This window comes from Drosophila innubila, assembly GCF_004354385.1.
Source record: "Drosophila innubila isolate TH190305 chromosome 3L unlocalized genomic scaffold, UK_Dinn_1.0 0_D_3L, whole genome shotgun sequence".
Lineage (NCBI taxonomy): Eukaryota > Metazoa > Arthropoda > Insecta > Diptera > Drosophilidae > Drosophila > Drosophila innubila.
In genome coordinates this window covers 27,162,309-27,183,652 of record NW_022995376.1, presented here as the reverse complement: position 1 = coordinate 27,183,652, position 21,344 = coordinate 27,162,309, and the positions used below count along the sequence as shown (strand labels likewise).

The 21,344-nt window shown below is 34.4% G+C and overlaps 1 protein-coding gene across 3 annotated transcripts in view; it reads right to left on the bottom strand.

Annotated features, from left to right (window-relative positions):
* LOC117788862 (neurocalcin homolog) overlaps positions 1-21,344 on the bottom strand; it is a 99,104-nt gene that overhangs the window by 23,003 nt on the left and 54,757 nt on the right. For 2 of the 3 annotated variants that reach the window (XM_034627779.1, XM_034627778.1), the window contains exon 3: positions 14,228-14,335. The exons of the other annotated variant lie outside the window; for it this stretch is intronic. The gene's annotated coding sequence lies outside the window, so the exon portion shown is untranslated. The remainder of the gene's footprint in view (positions 1-14,227; positions 14,336-21,344) is intronic. 3 annotated transcript variants of the gene reach the window in all.

Here is a 21,344-nt window from a genome sequence, read left to right as displayed (position 1 = left end):
ATAAGTATAAGTATAAGTATAAGTATAAGTATAAGTATAAGTATAAGTATAAGTATAAGTATAAGTATAAGTGAGCATGCAATAACGCCCATAGGCGCTACTGCACAGCCAAAAGTGCAATAACGTCCTTGGAAATAATATCACATTTTGTATTGCAATAACGCCCGCGACAAGTGTGAATTTAGAACCGTGGGCGTTATTACACTTTTGGATGTGCAATAACGCCCATGAGTTGCAAGAATTTTTTAATATCGGCCTAATCTTCGAGGATGTCTTTGATCAAAACAAAAAATATAATTTCTTGAAATGTAACACTTAACGAGAAGCTTCCGATTCTGAGTATGAGTCTGGTCAAGGTGATGAAGAGAGTAATGATCCTTAATTTGAATTAAGCCAAATGGTGGACGTTCTTTTATCATTATATGTTTCGATTTGCCACGCGATTTGTCATTAGTGTTTTGTAGCCACCTTAATATTTGCGAAAATTGCTTCGAAAGAGAAAGCTAAGAAAAATAACTCTCTATTGCTCTGTCCATATTGCCGACAAAAAGTTGATAGTCATAATAAAATGTACCAATAAAATTTAAAAAAATATTTAATTTGAATTCAAAAGTTAGACGCAAGCAAAAATTTTTATTAATAAAATCGGGCGAAAATAAAGTCTTAGTATGAAAATACTTTTTTGTTTTTCGAGATATCGTAACCAAACTGATACAATGTGTAAAATAAAGTCTTAGTATGAAAATACTTTTTTGTTTTTCAAAATATCGTAACCAAACTGATACAATGTGTATCTAATTTGTTTTTATATATCCTGACAAAAGTTGGTTCAAATCAGACCCCTATATCTTATAGCTGTCATAGGACCGATCGGGCGAAAACCAAGTCTTAATATGAAAAACTTTTTGTTTTATGAGATATCGTAAGCAAACTGACAGAATATGCTTTTAAGCTTGTTTTATACATCCTTACCAGTTCAAATCGGTTAACTATATTTGAAACAAGTAGTCGAAAATGTGATGCAGCGCTCTGCAAGGGCGTCAAGTGAGCAGAATATTTTTGAATTTTTAGCAGTCTTAGCTTTTTCCATAGTAAGAAGCACTGTAGCTTAGTCTACCTAGTTTTTTTCATACAAAAACTTCGCTTTTTGATGAGTGCGTCCCCCGTAAGTTTCCTAGCAGAACTAATAGACCTCCATGGTTTTCTCGGGAGTTAATGCGGCTGAAGAATGCGAGTCACGCTATTATGAATAGTTTAAATGTTCAGGATCTCCTTCTGATTTCTCTTGCTATGTTACTGCCAGATCATATTGTATTATTAACTCGCGTCTTTAGTTCAATAACTTGAAACGTAAAACTTCTGTATTACCCTCATCCATTTCCTATGAAGACTTCAAAGCAAATACTGATCAGGCAGCAGCCGACCTGTTTGCTGAATTCTTCCAATCTACTTTTAAATCTTCTAACTTTGTATCTAATGTTTCTTATCCTTTCACTTTACATTTATTTTTCTGTTATCACTGAAAGTTTGTTACTAAACGAACTTAATCTAATCAAACCTGGTTTCCAACCGCGCCCCGATAGAGTTCCCGGATGTGCACTTCGATACTGTTCTGATTTTCTATATAAGCCACTACTTAAATTATTTGAATTGACTGTTGATTCTTGCTCTTTTCTAGTGATGTAAATCAAAATTTTAAATCGAGTTGAATATCGAAATAGAAAATCGCCCCAAAAAAATTATCGAGTTGTCGATATATAGGAAAAAAGATAAACAAAAAAAATGTGTAATAAGTCATTTACAAATTGGCTATCTCTTGATCCAGGGGATGAGGGAAAATGTTAATGCAGGTATTGCAAATCAACCATAGCTGCAAAGCTGAGTGATTTTAACGTAAAGTGATTAAAATTAAGTGGGACTATTTTAATTTCAAGAAAAGTTTCAATTGTAGATCATTTAGTTTGGCAAATTAACTACGATAAACAAACTCCTGTGAGTTGAAGATGTTTTTATGGAAATCGATTTAATCAACTCGATAGATCGTCAACAAAATGATCGAGTTGAAGTACTCGATAATTGCTTCCGCGAAAATCGAGTTGTCCATATTTCGATGTATTTTTACATCACTCTTTTCCATAAGTTTGGAAGGAATCATATATTATTCCCCTTCACAAACATGGTTCTAAGTCCCATGTTAAAAACTTTAGAGGTATCTCTAAATAGTCTGCGATGCCAAAAGAGTTTGAGAAGCTGATTACTTCTCAGCTTCAACCCTAATGTAGCACTATATTTTTCACCTTGCCAACACGGTTTTGTGAAATCAAGATTTACTGCAACCAGAAAGCTGCAAAATTCAACTATTTCTTGATTTACTCATACGCAAACTTTTTACGAAACACAGCGTTGAATAAAAATCAGCTTATGCTGACGAGCACATCAGTAGTATTCATGCACAGCCTTCGGTATAAAATATTTTGGTCACGAAGAATCACTCAACAAAACGAATCACTCAACTCGTATACATGCACAACGGTTTGTTATGATTTTGTGGTAACTATCTGCTTGAGAGACTGTGTGGCGACAAACTGCATGTTTTTGTTTTTGTGAGTTCGTTCGCGACCATACATACACTGGTCGGTATATTTATTTTGACAAAACTTAAAGTTAAATCTACTCATAATTTTAGCATCAATGAAAAGGTCATTTAAATTCTGTTGGAATGATACAAAATTTACCTTAATCAATTAAGTACCCATTGAAAATGTTGAATTTAAGTCGACGTAGAATGTAGTCAAATTTTGAAACTTTTTTTCTCGGGCTTAAACCAAAAATGTTTTAATGCAAAAAGGACTTTTGCATTTTTTTTAAGATGGGCCCGACTTTTACTAAAAAGTGAAATAGCGACCGCGGGCGTTATTGCAATTTAAAAATAATGCCCGTGGGCGTTATTGCATTTTGGATGTGAAATAACGCCCAAGGGCGTTTTTGCACTGAAAGTTATTGCATGCACCCTAAGTATAAGTATAAGTATAAGGGAGGATTGCTACACCTTATATCTTGCATAGGAACAATCGGATGGGAAATAACCTTTAGTATAAAAAGCTATGTCATTCATTTCAATATCACTTTAGCACCCGTACTTTAAGAAAATTACTGGGGTCTATTAAGTTTGTTCTAAGGAATATGTCCGTTCATCTGTCTGAACTCCTATATAGATTCCTCTATATTGTAGGCAGATCAAGCTTGTTACTTTTTTCGATCGGAACACTATATCATATAACGCCCATGGGAACAATCGGTCGAAAATCAAGTTTTAGTACAAAAAACTTTTTTGTGTTATGAGATATTATAGCCAAACTTTTAGAATATGTATTTAAGTAAGTCTTATACATTCTTACCGAAGTTGGTTCAAATCGGACCACTTTATCATATAGCTGTCATAGAACTGAGCAAACAAAAATGAAGTCTTGGTTGGGAAAAGTTTTTTGTTCTATGAGATATCTTAACCAAACGGATAGAATATGCATTTATGTTGGTGAATGGAAAGAATGTACAAAATTCTGACCAGATTTGGTTCCAATCGGTTCCATAAATCATATAGCTGCCATTGGAACGATTGGTCGAAAATCAACTTTTATAAAAGAGTACCTGTGCTCAGGGTATCCTACTGTCGAGCGTGCTCGACTATAGCCGCACCTTGTTCTCTTTATTATTAAAGAAAACAATTTTTTTTAATATGAAAGAAATTCAAAAAAATAAATTAACATATTTTATTATCTGTCTGCAATTTTCGTTTTGTTTTTTTTATTAATTTATATTATTATTTAAAATTTTAATATTAAATTTTATTTTTTCCCCACAAAATTGGATATCAAAAGTTTTTTTTGTAGGATAAATATATACATAAATAAAATATAAATAAATAAATACGCATTATCAGACGACAGTTTGCGTTAGTGACGAAAGCATCACGAAGGGTGCGGAAGGCGACAAACAATATATACAGCTAAGTTGGAAATTTGCTACGACTGTCCGATCAGATCGACCTGGGTCATGAGATTACAGTACAGTACAGTACCACAGTACAGTACCACTTACACCCCCGTAGTGGGATGGGAAAAATTTAAATGATTGCAGCTAATGGGGCTGTTGGGGCCTTTTGGTAAAATTTTGAATTTTTAAAAACTCTACTTAAAAATACGCGTCGATTGATACCTCAATCACCTAAATCCGATAACTGGTTCAAAAGATAAAATTATTTGAAAATTTTAGTGGACTTCTCAAAATAAAATGGAAAGTCAGTTTGTTTGTCTGTTTGCATCAAAGCGCTAAAGAAGCTTAAATGTAATGATGGGGATTTATTCCTTTCCGAAAGTCTAGAAATGTTTGTTTTACGACTTTTTTAAAAAACCGCTAGTTTAGCGGGAAAACGCTACATCCCGCTAAAATTGAAACCTAAACAGTTTCCAAGCCATAGCAGCAAAAGATATGTCCTATATATCATTGGAAAGATGTGTTTGAGGCCTTTTAGGCGTACCTTTAAACTTTTTACTAAAGTACTTAGGTAACATTTTACAGGTGAAACAAAGTTTTTTAGCTTACATTTTGGAAATTTCTGACAAAACGACTCTAACGATTTCTGATTTCTCTAACGAAAATTGGCATTCGGCACTGCGCAAAAAGTAATTTTTATGCACAAAGAAGCTCACCCTTTTCGCTCCCAGTGCACAATGCCAATTTTCGATTTTTTTTTATTAATTTTTATTTTTAGATTAAACTGAATTTTGTTCGTCACAAAATTGGATATCAGAAATTTTGGGGCTAGAAGTTGCTTTCGTCACTAGACTTTTACCTCGTGTAGAGGTTTTTTTTTGTGGGTTTATCATACAATCAACTTTGATCAATTACAATTGTATGTACATTTTCGAGCGACTTAAAAAGTCGTTTCACTTCATATAGAATACGCACTTAAAACAACAACAACATGAAAAGACACTTTTCGCAGACATTTTTGTTTTTTGCTCATTTGTAGATATTTGTACATACACTATTTTTTGCTGAACAGAACATGCGGAACGGAAAGCACAAGCAAAAAGAAAAAAGTGTCCCGCTCAGTGCGAGAGCGCGGGTGTTTCGTTTTTTTCTGTTTCAGTGAGAAGATCGCATTGAAAATCAAAATTGGTTAAATTATTAATTAATTAATTGTATTAAACCTTGATTCTATTCAGATGGGCCAAAAAAAAGTAACACTTTTGGAAGATGCTCTTATTTTTGCAAATGGCCGCCAATATCAAATCAAATGTTTTGACATTTGTGGAGTAGACAAATGTATAATACAAGTCCAAGAACGCGGAAAAATCGTAAGGTTGGCCACAAACCTTAAAAAGTTAGCCAGGCTAAGGCATGTTTCCGTACAAAGTCCAGTCCGGGCATCACCTACGTCCAAGCCATTCTCAATCTAGAGGACAATTTTTTGACCAAAATCATAATGGAAGAGTCATCGGTCCATTTTTTTTTTTTTTCGAGAACGCCGCTGATCAAACGGCAACAGTGGACGATGCGCGCTATAGGGCCAAGTTAACCGAGTTTTTTCTGCCGCAATTGGACGAATTAGGACTGGAGGACATGTGGTTTCAACAGGACGGAGCAACGGCACACACTTAAGTTTTTCAATTAGAAAAAAAAATGACAGCCAAACAGCATCGGATGACTTCTTTTGGACCACCTTGTAGATAGCTCTTTTACGGTCAGTTATAAAGAGGCTCAGTCCTTAAACGCAGGCAGTTATTCCTATTGTGTCTCCACGCACACGTCTTCCACATCTGGCGCTTCCCAAGCTTAGGCTGATGTCAGAGTGCGCGCGAGAAGCGATGCGATAATATTGGGCGACATCGCGCGATAAAGCTCTGCAAGCTTTTTTGAATGCAATCGCTTAAAAGGTGTCAGAGTGAGAACGGAGCGAGATGCGAGTTCAAGCGACAAATCGAGAGCGAGGCGAGAAAGCAGTTTACAACCTGCTTTATCGCTTGGTCTCGCTCAGACTGATAGTCTCTTTTCTTGCATTCTGAGCTTTAATAACCGTTTATTTTCAAATCATGCATATTTGTAAACTTTTGCGGTAAATTTTTATCTTAATTCCATCTTTATTCACCGTTTGTTATAATGAAATGATGCGTATTTACTGCATTCGTTTTTACTTTTTAAGTGAACGTCGGAGAAAGAAGACATATGACAAAAATATTCGCGTATAGTTAAAAAACTTTTCTGGATGCTTTCGTAAATCATTGTATAAATTACAAAACTCTCCTTTTTCATTTCTATTGCTGTTGAGTGGGTGGACACTTCTCTTTTTGTTAAGCACAAAATTAAGAGTTGCGCTCGAACAGAAAAATTCCTCGTCAGAATCCATCAAGCCCACATTAATAACTAAAATAGAGCAATGCAACTCGCTTCATGCAAAGCTTTCACTCTGACATCTAATCGCTTTGCTCATCGCACGCAATATTATCGCTTCTCCCATCGCATCGCTTCTCGCGCGCTCTCTGACATCAGCCTAAGAATTTTATAGGCTTGTTCGAAAACAGGTTCACATTGATAGACCGATTGAAACGATTGAGATTTCAGCTCTTTTTGACTTGACAAAGATAAAGCATCCTTCTGTTGCAGTTTTGCGTTCGATGATTGACACTGTGTCTGCCATATATGGCTTACTTCTCTCGGTAGGTGGTAACAAAAAGATTTGTAATTCAATTCTTTTTAATTTAGTAATGAATAAAGTTGACCCACTGACATTGCAATGGGGAGTGATTGCGAAACAGTCTTTAATCTTAGATTTCATAATCTGTCTTCTGAAGCTTCAGGAAAATTATCGTCCGATAACTCTAAGACAGTGTCAAAGGCTGTTTCATAAACCAATAATCAAAGTTCGCTTTCCTGATCTGTGGACAGTGTTAGAAATAATCAGCTGTCCCCGAAAGGTTTTTTCTGCAATTCCAAAAATCATTCTATCTTGAATTGTTCCGCAAATGCCGCGCAATCAGTGTAGCAGCGGTGTGAGTTCGCTAAGGCTGCTCCATTATGTTGAAAAATGCAATTCTAATCAGGGACCGTAAGTAATGATTTTTTTTTTTAAATACAAAAATCACTCGATAATCATTATTTTTGAGTACACAGAAGCCATAAACTATTGTTGAGTTTTATTTTGAACGAAAAAAATAAACATCATTTTTAATCATTTTTTTTGAGCTATATTTTTTTGATCACAAAAAAAAAATGATTACACTAGGCAACTAATTTGAGCTTTTTGGCTATTAAATGAACGAAACCTACTTTTTTGGATAGATTTGGGGCCAGAACCGACGAAAAACATTTTTGTTTTTTTCTATAGCAAAGTTTTTTTTTTAAGTTTTTTAAAAATCTGGCTATGATTCATAAAAATCTATGGCGAAACGGCAATAGAAATTTTTTTCTGTATCGACGCTATTTTCGATTTTGATGACTTCCTTGTGGAGCAGCTTGACCTCTAATATGAACATTTTTTGTGTTTTTTGAGGTATCTTAACGAATCTCATACAATATTAATTTGTTGTTATTTTACACATTTTGACCATATTTGGTTCAAATCGGTCTACTATATCATATAGCTGCCATAGGAGAGATCGGTTCACAATCAGCCTTTAGTATGAAAACTTCTGATGTTTCTTAAGATATATCATCCAATATCGCAGGTTGGGTATCTGGTAATATGTTATATATCTCCACCGAATTTGGTTCAAATCGGTTGACTTTTTAATACAGCTGCCATAACGATCGTCGTAAATCCAACTTAAGTATGAAAAACTTTTTTATTTTTTAAGATATTTCAACCAAACTCACAAACTGTGTTTTCTATGTTGACCCTTACATCACCAATTTTGATTGAAATCGGTCCAATATATCATAAAGCTGTCTAAAATCAAGTTTTAGTATGAAAAAAGTTTTTTTTTTTTGAGATATCTTAACTAAACTGATAGAATATGCATATAAGTTGGTCTTATGCATCCTTCCGGAAGTTGGTTCAAATCGGTCAACTATATCATATATGTATGAAAAACTTTTTTGTTTTTTAAGATATCTCAATCAAACTCATCATTGGGTTTCTTTAACTGCTTTTCACATCTTTACCAAATTTGGTTGGAATCGGACCACTATACAATATAGCTGCCATGGGACCAATCAGTCGAAAATCAACATTTGTGTGAAACGTTTTTTTTTTTGTTTATATGTGTCTCAATAGATTTTAATGAATCATATATCAAGCGTAATTAATGCACTTATGTAAATAAAATATGGCAGCTGTATCAGTTTAGGTAACATAGCTCAAAAAACATAAAAGTTTTCCATACCAAAGGCTAATTCTGAATCGATCCCTCCTATGGGAGCTATATGATATAGTAATTCGATTTAAACCAAATATGGTCATATTGAGTAAGACAACAACCAATTGATGTTCTGTAAGATTGGTTAAGGTATCTAAAAATATACAAAAAATTTTCATAATAAAGGTCATTCTGCTCCATAAGGAAGTTAAAAAAAATCGAAAAAACTTACAGATAAAAAAAAATTTTATATCGCCGTTTTGCCATAGACTTTTATGAATGATATCTTAAACGAAGCGTAATTAATGCTATGTTAATAAAATCGAACCAAAAACTTAACTAAGTTTGAGTTTTCCTTGAATTTTTAAGTAAAAACAGCTAAAAAGAAGCTAAGCAAAAAATCATAATTTTCTTAATTTAAAAATTGAAAGCTCTAAAACTACTGGTTTAAATCTAAGGCTGCGTATAATAATATGAAATATAGATACATTCATTAGCTTTTGAAAAAAGTCAAGCTTTTGAAAATCGGTTTTGTCTTTCTAGAGTAATGGTGACAAATGTCGGCGCACCTCAAAAAAAAAAATTAAGGAAAAAAAAGCAACCCATTGACTTCAAATACATGCGAATGTGTCAGATTGTGTAATCCTAGCTACATCAGTCGATCTGTTAATCTCAAATTAATTGCGTAACAGCCGAGCTAGCTCAACGAGAAGCTGCGTCGAAAAGCCTCCTTGAAATGGCTCAATGCAACACACAAGTTAAAAGCAAGATAACAAAGTTTTATAAAGTCGCGAGTCAATTGAAGTGGGTTTTCAATAGACCTGTGGATCTTGAAAACCATTTCTGGTTATCAGCCTGACTACAGTGGCCATGTCAATGGTTGGAAAATCCATGAGAACCTGTAATTGGTTGATCTATATTTCCACAAGCCACAGAAGATATTCATTCGCATCGGAGCTGAGACGTTCTTTGAACTGCTCTCTGTCGGTCAAATTAAACAAAGTCCAAATTCTCCGATTGTACGAAAATCTCTTGTTGGTGGATTGTCTCAGGGCGTTCTACGCCGACAGGACACAAGACGGCTCAGGTAGTAAACCTAACTTGTCAGAAAGATACATATATCTCGATATGTGACCAACAGAAGTTTAGGTCATTGAAAGAATTGCCGTCACCTAAAAAAGTTCAAACAGTTAAACACCAGATATTTAAGAGACACTTTGAAGATAATTTGAAAATATTGTCGGTTTCAAGTCAGCTTAGCAACTCTTTCAAGGTTGCTAAGCGTCGTTTTATGTCGCTCGAAAGAAGCTTGTCTCGTGATCCTGAACTTAAGCGTATTTACTTGGAATTTATGGAAGATGCATAAAGCTGATCGAAATTTCCAGCTCATAGTGTGAAGAAACAGGTTAAGGTTAAACACAGTATCTATTTGCACTGCGCCAGTCCCATTTTTGGCAATACGGTGTTTAACAAATATAAGTGACATGATCGAGTTGTCACACACAAAAGCTGCTTATGGTTCCAGGCACGACTTTTACGTTGGTGATTTATTAACTGGAGCTGCATGCGTAGAGAACCTTCAGATGATTAGGTGTGAAGTAGCGCCAGTTCTTCTAGACGCTGGTTTTGAGCTAACCAAATGGATTTCGAATGCTGCTGAGTTCTCCGCAACAAATGCAGCTAAGCTTAGGCAGCAGCTGAATTCAACTTTGATTTAGTTGCAAAAAATCAAGATACCACAATATGTTTTTACAGAGCCAACTGCATTGGTTGGTCGCATGGTTTTGGCGAAGCAACAATAAGAGCATTTGGCGCATCTTTATATATAAATATTAATACTGTAGAAGGTTATCGTGTTTTCTTGTTGCCAAAGGTTTTGAAGTAAAATAAGCTCCTTAGAGAATGCAATACTTTTAATATTATTAGACTTAACAAAACTGCATCAAATAATTCTCAACTGGTTCTGACGACGCAAATATGACATTCGGCTTGAATCGCCAATCGAGGCAACCCAAATGGTAATGATGATAGGGACTGGCATCTCTTGAATCAGCTGTACCATGCCATGCTCCACGCTTTTATGCAAGTGTTGTGTGTTGTTGGTTGTATCATGTGGTCTGTTACTCAGTAGAGGGGTCGGTAACCAAAGAGATTTAAAAGTTGGCCTAAAATCTTATTTATCAGGTTTCAACTAAGTCACAACAGCAACATAATATGGCATTCAAACCTTTTTATCATTCTTGCGCCTTAAAATTCTCAAATAGTTTTAGTTAAGTTTAAATTGTTTAAGTTTAAATTGTTGGTCAACTAGCAGAAACGGTACTGAGGATGGAAAATTAACATCTCTTGAAATCATGCTCCTCGCATTTATGCAAGTGTTGTTGTTGCTTGCTGAAGATGTCATATTGACAGTAAACCAACCAAAGACACAATTTTTGTTTTTGCCTTATTTATCTCATACAATATTTTGTAAGCCATAAAAGTTTGAATTGATATCAAACCTTGCAGAATTTTTTTCTTAGACCTGAAGCAGTTGCTAATATAAAGCAGTTGATAACCTGAGGATGTTGAAACAATTGTGAACATAAATCAGTTGATAGCCAAAATCAGTTTTTAACCTGACGAAGCTGCTAAATTTCAAATTTCAAATGTCAAATTTGTTTCGTGCCCGGCTTACAGAATATTTTATAGATAAAAAGTGAGTGTTCGAATTAACAAGTGTCCTAATTATTGAAATAGTTTTGTTTTTGAATTTAGTTTTGGACAGTTCGTCCGCCTTTTCATTACCCTCATGGTCCCTATGGCCTGGGATTCATATGAGGGTGACGTTATTTTGTCGGCTCATTGCATTTAGAGTGTATTTGCTGTTTATAGTTAACGTGGAATTTTGTCTGACAGAGCTGAGAACCTTGGCTATCAGAGAAGAATGCCACCTTTGAGTTCACGAGGCTTCTCGCTAATATAAGTTTGGCTGTCTCCATAATTGCGAAGGTCTCTGCCTGAAACACACTCGCGGATTCCGGAATATAGAATGACTTTTTCACTTCTAGATGCGGTGAGTACACTACAGCCCCCACACCACAACCCATCTTGGATCCGTCGATGTAGAGTGATATTTCAAAGCTGTCATCCATATTCCTTGTATCCAACTTATCTCTAGACGGTATTTTGGTTTTGAGCTGTTGCTCAAAATTTGTCTTGGCGACCACATAGTCAGTCTTGGTGGACGTTCCTATGCTGGTCTTCTGAAGTATACTGTTGTGTCTGGTGTTCCTTTCCTTTTAGCCATCAGACTCTCTGAGTCTAATAGCAGCTTGCGCTGCTATGCTTTCTATGTGAACTTCGATCGGCATAATGTTTAATATAACATTGGGTGCCGCCGTTGGGCATGATCTGATTGCACCTGTTACTCCTGCACATGCCGTACGTTGTATCCTTGTTAGCATATCTTTATTATATTTATTGGAGAGAGCTGGCCACCAGACCAGTGCTCCGTATGTCCGTATGGGTCTGACAAGTACATCTACAATGTCATTCTTGGGTGCAACCCCCAGTTTTTGCTGAAGGTTTTCTTGCATGATTATTAAGCTATGCATGCTTTCCTAACCCTTTCTTCTATATTTGAGCTTTGTCAGGTTGAAGCTGGGAACTTTTGTTTTCCTGGTAAAAAGCATCAGCTCTGTTTTATCTGGGTTTACACCTAGGCCGCACGACGTAGGCCAGCCGCTTAGTTTTCTAACTGCTACCTCCAATATGTATATAAATATTATAATTATAATTATAATTATAGATAAAAATAGTTCGGCATTCGGCACATTGTGCAAAAATGTTGACATTCCTTTTACGCAAAAATAGCTTTTTTGCGCAGTGCCGATTGCCGAACTATTGTATATTGTTCATCACAAAATTGGATATCAGAAATTTTGGGGCATCTATACTTTCGTCACTAGACTTTTAACTCGTGAAGAGGTGTTTTTTGTAAGATCTATATGAAACTCACAAATTATGAATCTCGCATCATCTCATACAACCAAATTTGGTTGGAATCGGACCACTATAACATATAGATACTATATATTAAACAACGCGTAATTAATACAGCTATGTTAATAAAATAGAAACGAAAATTTAATTATTTTTTTCGAGTTTTCTTTGAATTTAAAGTAAAAAAAAAAAAAGCTAAGCACAAATATCATAATTTTCTTAATTAAAAAATTGATGGCTCTACAACTACTGGTTAAAGTCACAAGTGATGATGACAAAAGTGGGCGCACCTCTAAAAAAAGAGCAGAAAAAAAGCCAGATTTTTAAAAGATATATAAAAAAAAACTCTGCCATTGAAAAATAAATGTTTTTCGTCATTTATGGCCCCAAGTCCATCCAAAAATGTGGGTTTCGTTCGTTTAATAGCCAAAAAATTTAAATTTGTTGCCTAGTGCAATCGGGTGATCTTGACATGGGCGCTTTTGACTTGTGCTTTTCACTGCTTGCTTAATTGCATGTCCATAGTTGGATTTACACTGCTTGATATGCTATCTACAATTCATCTACAATTAGATTCGCACCGCTTGTTTTGTTGCAGTATGCGCGTGCGCTAAGAATTCACAAATGGTTCCAGCGCAGGCGCAAAGAGTTTACTACAGTGCAGTTGAGTTGGTTAAATATAAATGTGAATATCAAAGTATTCCAAAATGGAAAGTGCAAGTTTAATCAACGCTGTTAATACGACTGCAAGTGCATTAACTTCCGAAGTGTGCAGTGCAGTGAGTGCAAGTGAACAATCAACAACAGCAATCAATCTATGATTACTTCATTCTTAAATATCACTTAGGTACACAATTATTATACCCTGTGACAGTTGAGAATCGGATTAGTAAATATCAGAGCTCGTAAGAATTACTCGAGCTTGTTGTCAAAACAAATAAACCACTCGTCTAGTGACCCGATGGGACACTTCCACAAGAAAACACTCAAACTTCGTTTGTCGTTGGCTTGCTCTGTCCTCAACCGATGAGCATTTTTTTTCGCTCGCTCGGGTCAGTGTTCACTCGAGACCGTATACTTCGTGAAAATTCGGCAAACGTTCTTTTGATCATGTATATGTGCTGCGCGTGAGGATAAATACAAATACTTACAATGAATATGAATAAGTAAAAAGCAAAGCATCTTATCCTCTTCCGAGCACATACTTTGCGAGCTCTGGTAAATATTCATTTCGTCTACAAATATAGAGCTAGCACTTTGGCTAGCTCTGTCTCTGATGTTGTAGATGATGCGCAATTGTCTTTAATTTTAAATAGCAAATATTTTAAAATCGTGAAACAACCAGCCCTGATGTATCTTAGTGTAGTGGCAAACCTCCGAAAAGAAAACCTATGTCAAGCTAATGGGAAAGGCTCAGCGGCAGGCGTTGCTTTGCATCACAGATGCACTGCGATGTACACCTATCAAGGCACTCGCAACCATACTCGGAATCGAACCCGTCTATTTCTACGCACAATTAGCTGCGGAGAAGTCAGCTCAACGCCTCGTATGGCAGACTATCACTCCAAGGCTACGGGCACAGCTCCACCGGAAGGGACATGGTCATATCATCTGACTACATGGTTTCCCGAACTTGCATTGACGCCAAACTGACGACAGCATTCATTCCAAAAGTTTCTCACATGGGGGACAAAAAGGAAAATAGCTCCAATTGCGGAGTTGCTTAAACCAACTAACCACTCTTACCTTGTATTGACGAATCTTCATTAACATATTTAACAAACACAAAGATTGTCAGACATTTCATGTATAAATTGTTGAAATTAGTAAAATTCATATGTTGGTCAATTTTAAGTTTTTTGATTTTTTATCTATGTGACAAATACCATATTTGGTTCCATTCTTCGATAAAAAGTTAGATCTGGATAGCGTCAAAAATTTACGGAAAGATTCCAAGGCTGCTATATGATGCGTCCAAATCCGGCAACCATGTTCTGGAAAAAAAAATTTAAATGTTTATCTTACTTTGCTTTCACTTTTCATTCAAACTGACATATATTCAAAATTTTCAATGGGTGCTTAATGGGTTAAGGAGAATTTTGTATCATTCAAACAGGATTTAAATTAAATTTTCATTGATGTTAAAATCTTCATAAAGTTAGTTCAAATTATAAGTAGATTTAACTTTACATTTTGTCAAAATAAATATGCCGACCACTGTATGTATATTATATAGTAACCCGATTTTGACCAAATAGTTAAATATTGTTCAATTTAAAAAAATATGAAGAAATCTAAATTAAAAAATAAAAATAAAGTTTTTCCTGGTGTGAGAAATGAACCCGCGCCTTATTACCTGGGTCTAACACATCATCCTCTGCACTACTTAGGTACTAAGCTCGCAAGCTGACCAAACACTGCTATATGTAAATCCAAATAATATATTTGAAAGAGAAACGAATAACTATATTCATGCTGCCCGCTGATTTGGTGGAAAAAATATAGAATTGGTAAACAAAAATTTAAGACTTGGCGTGCAAAAGCAAATCTGCGAGTTTGGTTGAGATAACTTAAAAAACAAAAAAGTTTTCATAATATTTGAGTTCTTTGGTTGCTTCTTCATCTGCATTTGTTTCTGTTTCTTTTGCTGCTGTTGTTGTTGGCCGTAACAGTACGCCTGCTGCTGGGGCTCCTGTAGCTGCAAATTGCGCTGCAGCGCATCCACCGATCTCTCGCCGCCAAAATTAATTTTCAACAATAAGTGACGCAAAGAAGCGATATTTATGCAAAGTAAATATCAATATGACATTCAATGCGATGTATCAATAAGCATACTAAATGCGGCATTTATTTATTAACAATTCGGTTTATCTAGCTTTCATAATATTAATTTGACAAAACAATTAATATTTTAAAGAAAATTATTTTTTAGTGCAAATCATCTTCTCTACAGAACCTTTAACAGTTGCAGCCCTTCGAGATTTTGTGCAAGATAAGCACAAAAAAATAACAATGATAAATCGGCATAAAAAGCAACAACAATTTTTGATAAAAAAAAATATAAATATAAATATAAATAAATATTTTATTTAAATCATTCTATTAACACAGCCTTTTAACAGCAGCTTTGGCATCTGTTAAACAAATTTTATTATTGTTTACGGTCCCTGATTTTTTAAAAACAATGTAACAAATTCATGAACAAATGTATGTTCTTTAGGAAATCCTCCAAAAAGTGACTGAGTACTTAGATCAGCTAATTGAGGAGAAAGAAAATGAAAATTTTGGGGAAAACATGGAAATAAAAGTGGCGACGATAATGCAACAGAAGAAAAGGGTGGTATCGTTGTTAATGTGTGTCATGCTCAATTGATGGCAGGTTGTGAATTGGTGCTTCGTTATAGAGATCATGTGGATAACACTGAGATATCTATCTGGTTGATAGCTTACTAATGTCACACGTATCAGTAATCATGCCGTTTGCTTGCATCCCGAAAATATTTGTGGTCCAAATGCCAAAAACATTGAGCAAGTTTTTCTCCATTTTATAACACTAGACACTAGATTATTTGATAAATCAATTCCATCAAGTTGTCCGCATGTCAACTGGAGACTTTTCAGAGTTCGCAATTGATTTTTGACCGATTGTTCCTATGGCGATGGATCGATTCCTATGATATAGTGGATCGATTTGAACCGAATTTGGTCAGGATGTATAAGACTAACATTAATGCATATTCTGTGAGATTGGTTGGAAAAACAGAAAACAAAAAGGTTTTTTTTACCAAAAATTGATTTTCGACCAATTTATATAGTGGACCGATTTTAACCAAAATTTGTCATATATATCATATATCATAAAAATAAAGAATAAAGAATAAACATGTTCTTTTCTAGATTAAGCGACCAACTTTTTATCAGTCCCGAAAGTTGAATGAAGAAACTCGAAAAAAAAGTATCTCAGCACTATTCGGGTTAATAATGCTTAACTAGATCGGCCATTTCGTCCACTTTGCTTTGAACCGATTTGAACAAACTTTAGTCAGGAAATAGGACAAGCCTAGATGTACTTATATTCTGTCAGTTTTGTTAAGATATCTAAAAAACCCAAAAGTTTTTCGATTACCAAAATATGAAAATTTGAAATCAACGATTTTGGTTGAGGTATCTTCAGAACCAATAATAAAATTAATACAAATCGTTCATTATGGACCAAACATTTTAATCGCAGCCAAATTATTATTTTTATTTTTTATCATGATACCTGAGCATGTATCATAAAAAAAGATTGCTGAAATTGTTATCAAAATACATGAAATGTTTGTATAAAGTTTTCTTGCAACAACAATGGTTATGAAATTGTTGTTGCTGAGCTCGGCGACATGTCAGAAAAAGAAAAGAAAGAGAGCGAATGCGTGAAATTGTTTTTGTTTTAAAATGATCGAAAGGGACGGAAAACGAAAAGTCAAAAATTTTTTATGTAATTTATCAATGTGCACTAGGAGCCTACTAATGTGCAAGCTCACACACTTCCATATGATATGTGCACAACAAAAACAAATGTGCGTCGTGTGTATAAGCACTGAGCACTCCTGTTCTAGTGCAATATTATCCTCAGTTTTTGAGTGAAAATATTTGTGTTTTTTTTTTACAAAGATTTACTCCAATGGTAATCTTGAGTTTTGGCGTAGCACTCGCATTTAATTTTGTGTCTGACCCTTTTCTATTTTTAGCTCATGTGTTATTTGACCAAATGCAAGGAATATTCTACTCATTTCTTAGCGAGGGTTGTTCTTAATATTCTGAGACTACTCGCATGATAAGATTTTATGATTACTTATAAACATTTTGCGGCGGAAAATATTATTGATTCTAACGCCACACCAAGTTATGAACTTCATGTTTTTTTATAAACATCCACATAGTCTCTGATTTCGTCGTGGTGTTAACACTCATCAAGAATATATGGGGTCTGCAACGCCTCCTTCTGCCTGTTACATTATACCACAAACAAATACATCACAACCTCTTTGAAAATTTTTAATGCAATGCAACGATTGCAAGAAAAATCAAACAATTTAATTTCTTAAAAAAAAAATTTCCCACTTGTTTGTTATTACAGAAACCACTGATAACAAAACACAGACAGCTCCAGAAGATTAACAGTGGTCGATCTACGTTTCACAAATTCATGCTGGTAATGAGAAATAAAACATCTTCATAAATGTTGTAAATGATTAGTTATAACGTTTGCAAACATTTTGGGAAATTCTCGTATAAATTTGGCGTCCAGCTAACTTTCATTTTAATGGAGAGGGGAAATCGCTGACTCCAGCGATAGAGCAAATAGCTTTAGCAACGGTCCACATAAATCTTTCGCTTCATAGCGAAGTAAGCAACTGGATGGAGTTCATTCGGACCAGGTAAAAGCACTGGCTTAACCATCTTGTTGCAAAAAGATCGACGATCAAATGATTTGTATATGCTTTCGATTTTCATAGTACAAAGAACATGGATGAGAGAAAGACTTACGCAGAGGGTTTACAAAATAAAAAACTGTCTGGCGTGTTTTGAAAATCATACCCTACAGCGAGATAAGTACTTTGTAACCCCTACAACTCGAACAGTTAAGTTTAAGAAATTTACCCGAGCAATTAAAGAATGAGAACAACTTTAAGTATAACTGAATCCAACAAATTTTGAAGCCTCTAGATTTCAGATTCATTAAGTGAGAAAGTTGTTTAGACAACCATGGACATTTTTTAGACAAAGCCGAATATACTGATGGAATGCAGGCATCAAAACATTAGTTAAAACTGTTTTAAAATAGTTTATAAGCAATGCCTACATCAAATCAACTTTTCGAAATTGTCGAACGCAATAGTAACCAAGCCGTAGATGGAGAACAAACTCCTCAGATTTAAAAGCATTTTTTTTTTGCATATGCATTTGGACTCAAAAGCCCATAAAAAAATTTTTTTTTTTTAATATTTTTGTTTTTTTTTTAAACAAAAATTTTTTTTTATTGTAGTCTACGATAGTACCACTAAGTTTTACTCCACCAAAGTTAAGACTTACTCACAAAAAGGTTGTTACAAAAGTTGTTATTTTAAAACACTAATTAATAATATAACACATATGCGCAGGTCACAAAACAATTTTTTTCATTAACTACATACCTTTAACTCTAATAAAAACCAAAAACAAGTTGCGTATGATATAATTTAACAATTTTTCATGACAATGTGTGCATCTATAAAAAAGGCGGGAAATGCTTTTTGTCACATCTGTTTTTACATATGTTTAAAGAATAAAAAAAAATTAAATTATTTTTTGTAAAAATTGGCAAATTTTTTATATATAAAAATGTATTCATAGTCGGTGATCAAATTTGATTTTGAACTATCGGCTTATTAGAATACTTTAATAGAAGATTTTTTACCCAAGTTTTAGTGTTTTTCACCTAAATATGATTACTGAAATGATCAACAGTTCTAACAGCTGCAGACTGCTGCAGAAAATTTTGGTCAATTTTCAAAGAAGACGATCCATATTTTCAGATAAACTCAAAATTACTGTAGTCTACGATAGTCCCACTAAGTTTTACTCCACCAAAGTTAAGACTTACTCACAAAAAGGTTGTTAAAAAAGTTGTTATTTTAAAACACTAATTAATAATATACCACATATGCGCAGGTCACAAAATAATTTTTTTTCATTAACTTTTAACTCTTATAAAAACCAAAAACAAGTTGCGTATGATGTAATTCAACAATTTTTCATGACAATGTGTGCATCTATAAAAAAGGCGGGAAATGCTTTTTGTCACATCTGTTTTTACATATGTTGACTTCGAAATCTCACAGCTGATCAAAAATATCGATTAAAAATGTAAAGATAATATTTTTATGCTAATTGAACATTTTGCTTTCGGCGGGAAACCAAATTTTGGTAGGTTTTAAAGATCGAAAAATTTCATTTCGTTAGGCTAAATCGGCCGAATCGACCACTGTGCAAGAAAGTCGACATTCCTTTTACCCAAAAACAGTTTTTTTGCGCCGTGCCGATTGCAGAACTATTGTATATTGTTTGTCACAAAATTGGATATAAGAAATTTTAGGGCATCTACACTTTTGTCACTAGACTTTTACATCGTGAAGAGGTTTTTTTTGTAAGATCTATATCCAACTCACAAGTTATGAACCTCGTACCGTCTTATACAACTTGTCCAAATTTGGTTGGAATCGAACCACTATAACCAGCGCCGTTGCGACGAAAAGTTGCTCCGGGGCAAAGATTTTCTCGGCGCCCCCTTTACCCCCTACATTTTCACTTTAGCAACACATTTTTTAATCAAATAAACAAAACAAAGATAATTCCTTTAAAAACATACTAAATTGACAACTCCAGTGTCAAAAATGTTTACTAAAATTAATTAAAAGTTACTACAATAAAAACTTATAACATTATAATTAGCTCGTTACACAAAAATGGGTACTATTAGATTCGTGACAGATTATGGTATACCAGTTTGAAAACTTTTATCTCTGAGACCATTAGAGTTAGAGGAACCAAATTGGGTGACAATACTCTTAGGATGTTGACCTATCGGAAGTTAATTTTAAAATTTGGTCAGGCCCACGTCAGCCCTTGTTTTTTTTAATTAAATCAAATATTTAAGACTTCTTTGACTTTTAAAATGCTGAGTCGTTGCCATTTTATTCGCATATTGTCTGAATTTACAAGAACATACTGAAAACATAATTTAAAAATACATACTAAAATTAAGAATTTTAAACCTTAATTTTATAATGGTTTGTTATTTCTCAATGTTACAAACATTGACTTAAGGTCCCCTAAATTGAGGTATTAATTGTTGGCTTTTGTGAAAGCAAAATCAAAAATTACTTTACCCATATTTGGAGATATTCGATTGATAGCATACAGAGACTGCTAAGTCTCTCTTGTCCAATTGATGATCGTAAATGGTTCAAATTTATTTGAAGTTTGCATAATAAACGATGTGCTAATGCTAATGTGACAAGAATCAAGTTTACTGTCCAATTTGGATTTAGTGTTAAAGTCCTGTTTATTAATTAAAATCATCAGAAACAATAAAAAGTGACTCAAGCCTCAATTTTAGTTGCTAGATGATGGGGTCGATTGAATTTAAAAATGGAATTCGAAATGTACCAGTTTCTGGTTTGTTTATGCTATCATCTACAGCCACATGTTAAAATTGTTTTCGCACTTTTCGTTGTCTGATCAACCCCTTAACTTTTATCCAAGTTCAAACTCTTTTTCAAATATTTCAAAATTTCATATTTTCGACGCCCCTCATATCTTAGCGCTCGGGGCGGCTGCCCCCTTGGCCCCCTCGAAACGGCGCTGACTATAACATATAGCTGCTATGGGACCGATAAGTCGAAAATCAACCTTTGCGTGAAACTTGTTGGTTTGTTTTCCTTGAATTTTAAAGTAAAAAAAAGCTAAGCAAAAAATTATCATTTTCTTAATTCAAATAAAAGTCAGATTTTAATAAAATTCTAAAAAAAAAAACTCTGCCATAGAAAAAATTGGGTCCCCAAATCTATCCATAAATGTGGGTTTCGTTCGTTTAATTTTTTGACTGTTGCCCAGTGTTATTTATCAAAATCGTTGGAGAAACGGCATTAAAGCGTCTTAGAGCTACGGATGTTTTGTCGAGTTTGATGACCTCCATGTGGAGTGCTTAAGAACCTTAGTACGATACAAGATTTTATTTGTGTGATATCTTAGCCAGAATATCAATTTGTTCTTCCTTACAAATTTTTACCATATTTGGATAAAATCGGATTACTATATCATATAGCTGACAAAAGGGATCCTTTGGAGCATCAGCTTATAGTATGAGAAATCTTGTTGTTTCTTACCGAGTTTGGTTCAAATCGGAATACTATCTCAAATTGCTTCCATATAGCTACCATCAATCGAAAATCCGACTTTAGTATGAAAAACGTTCTT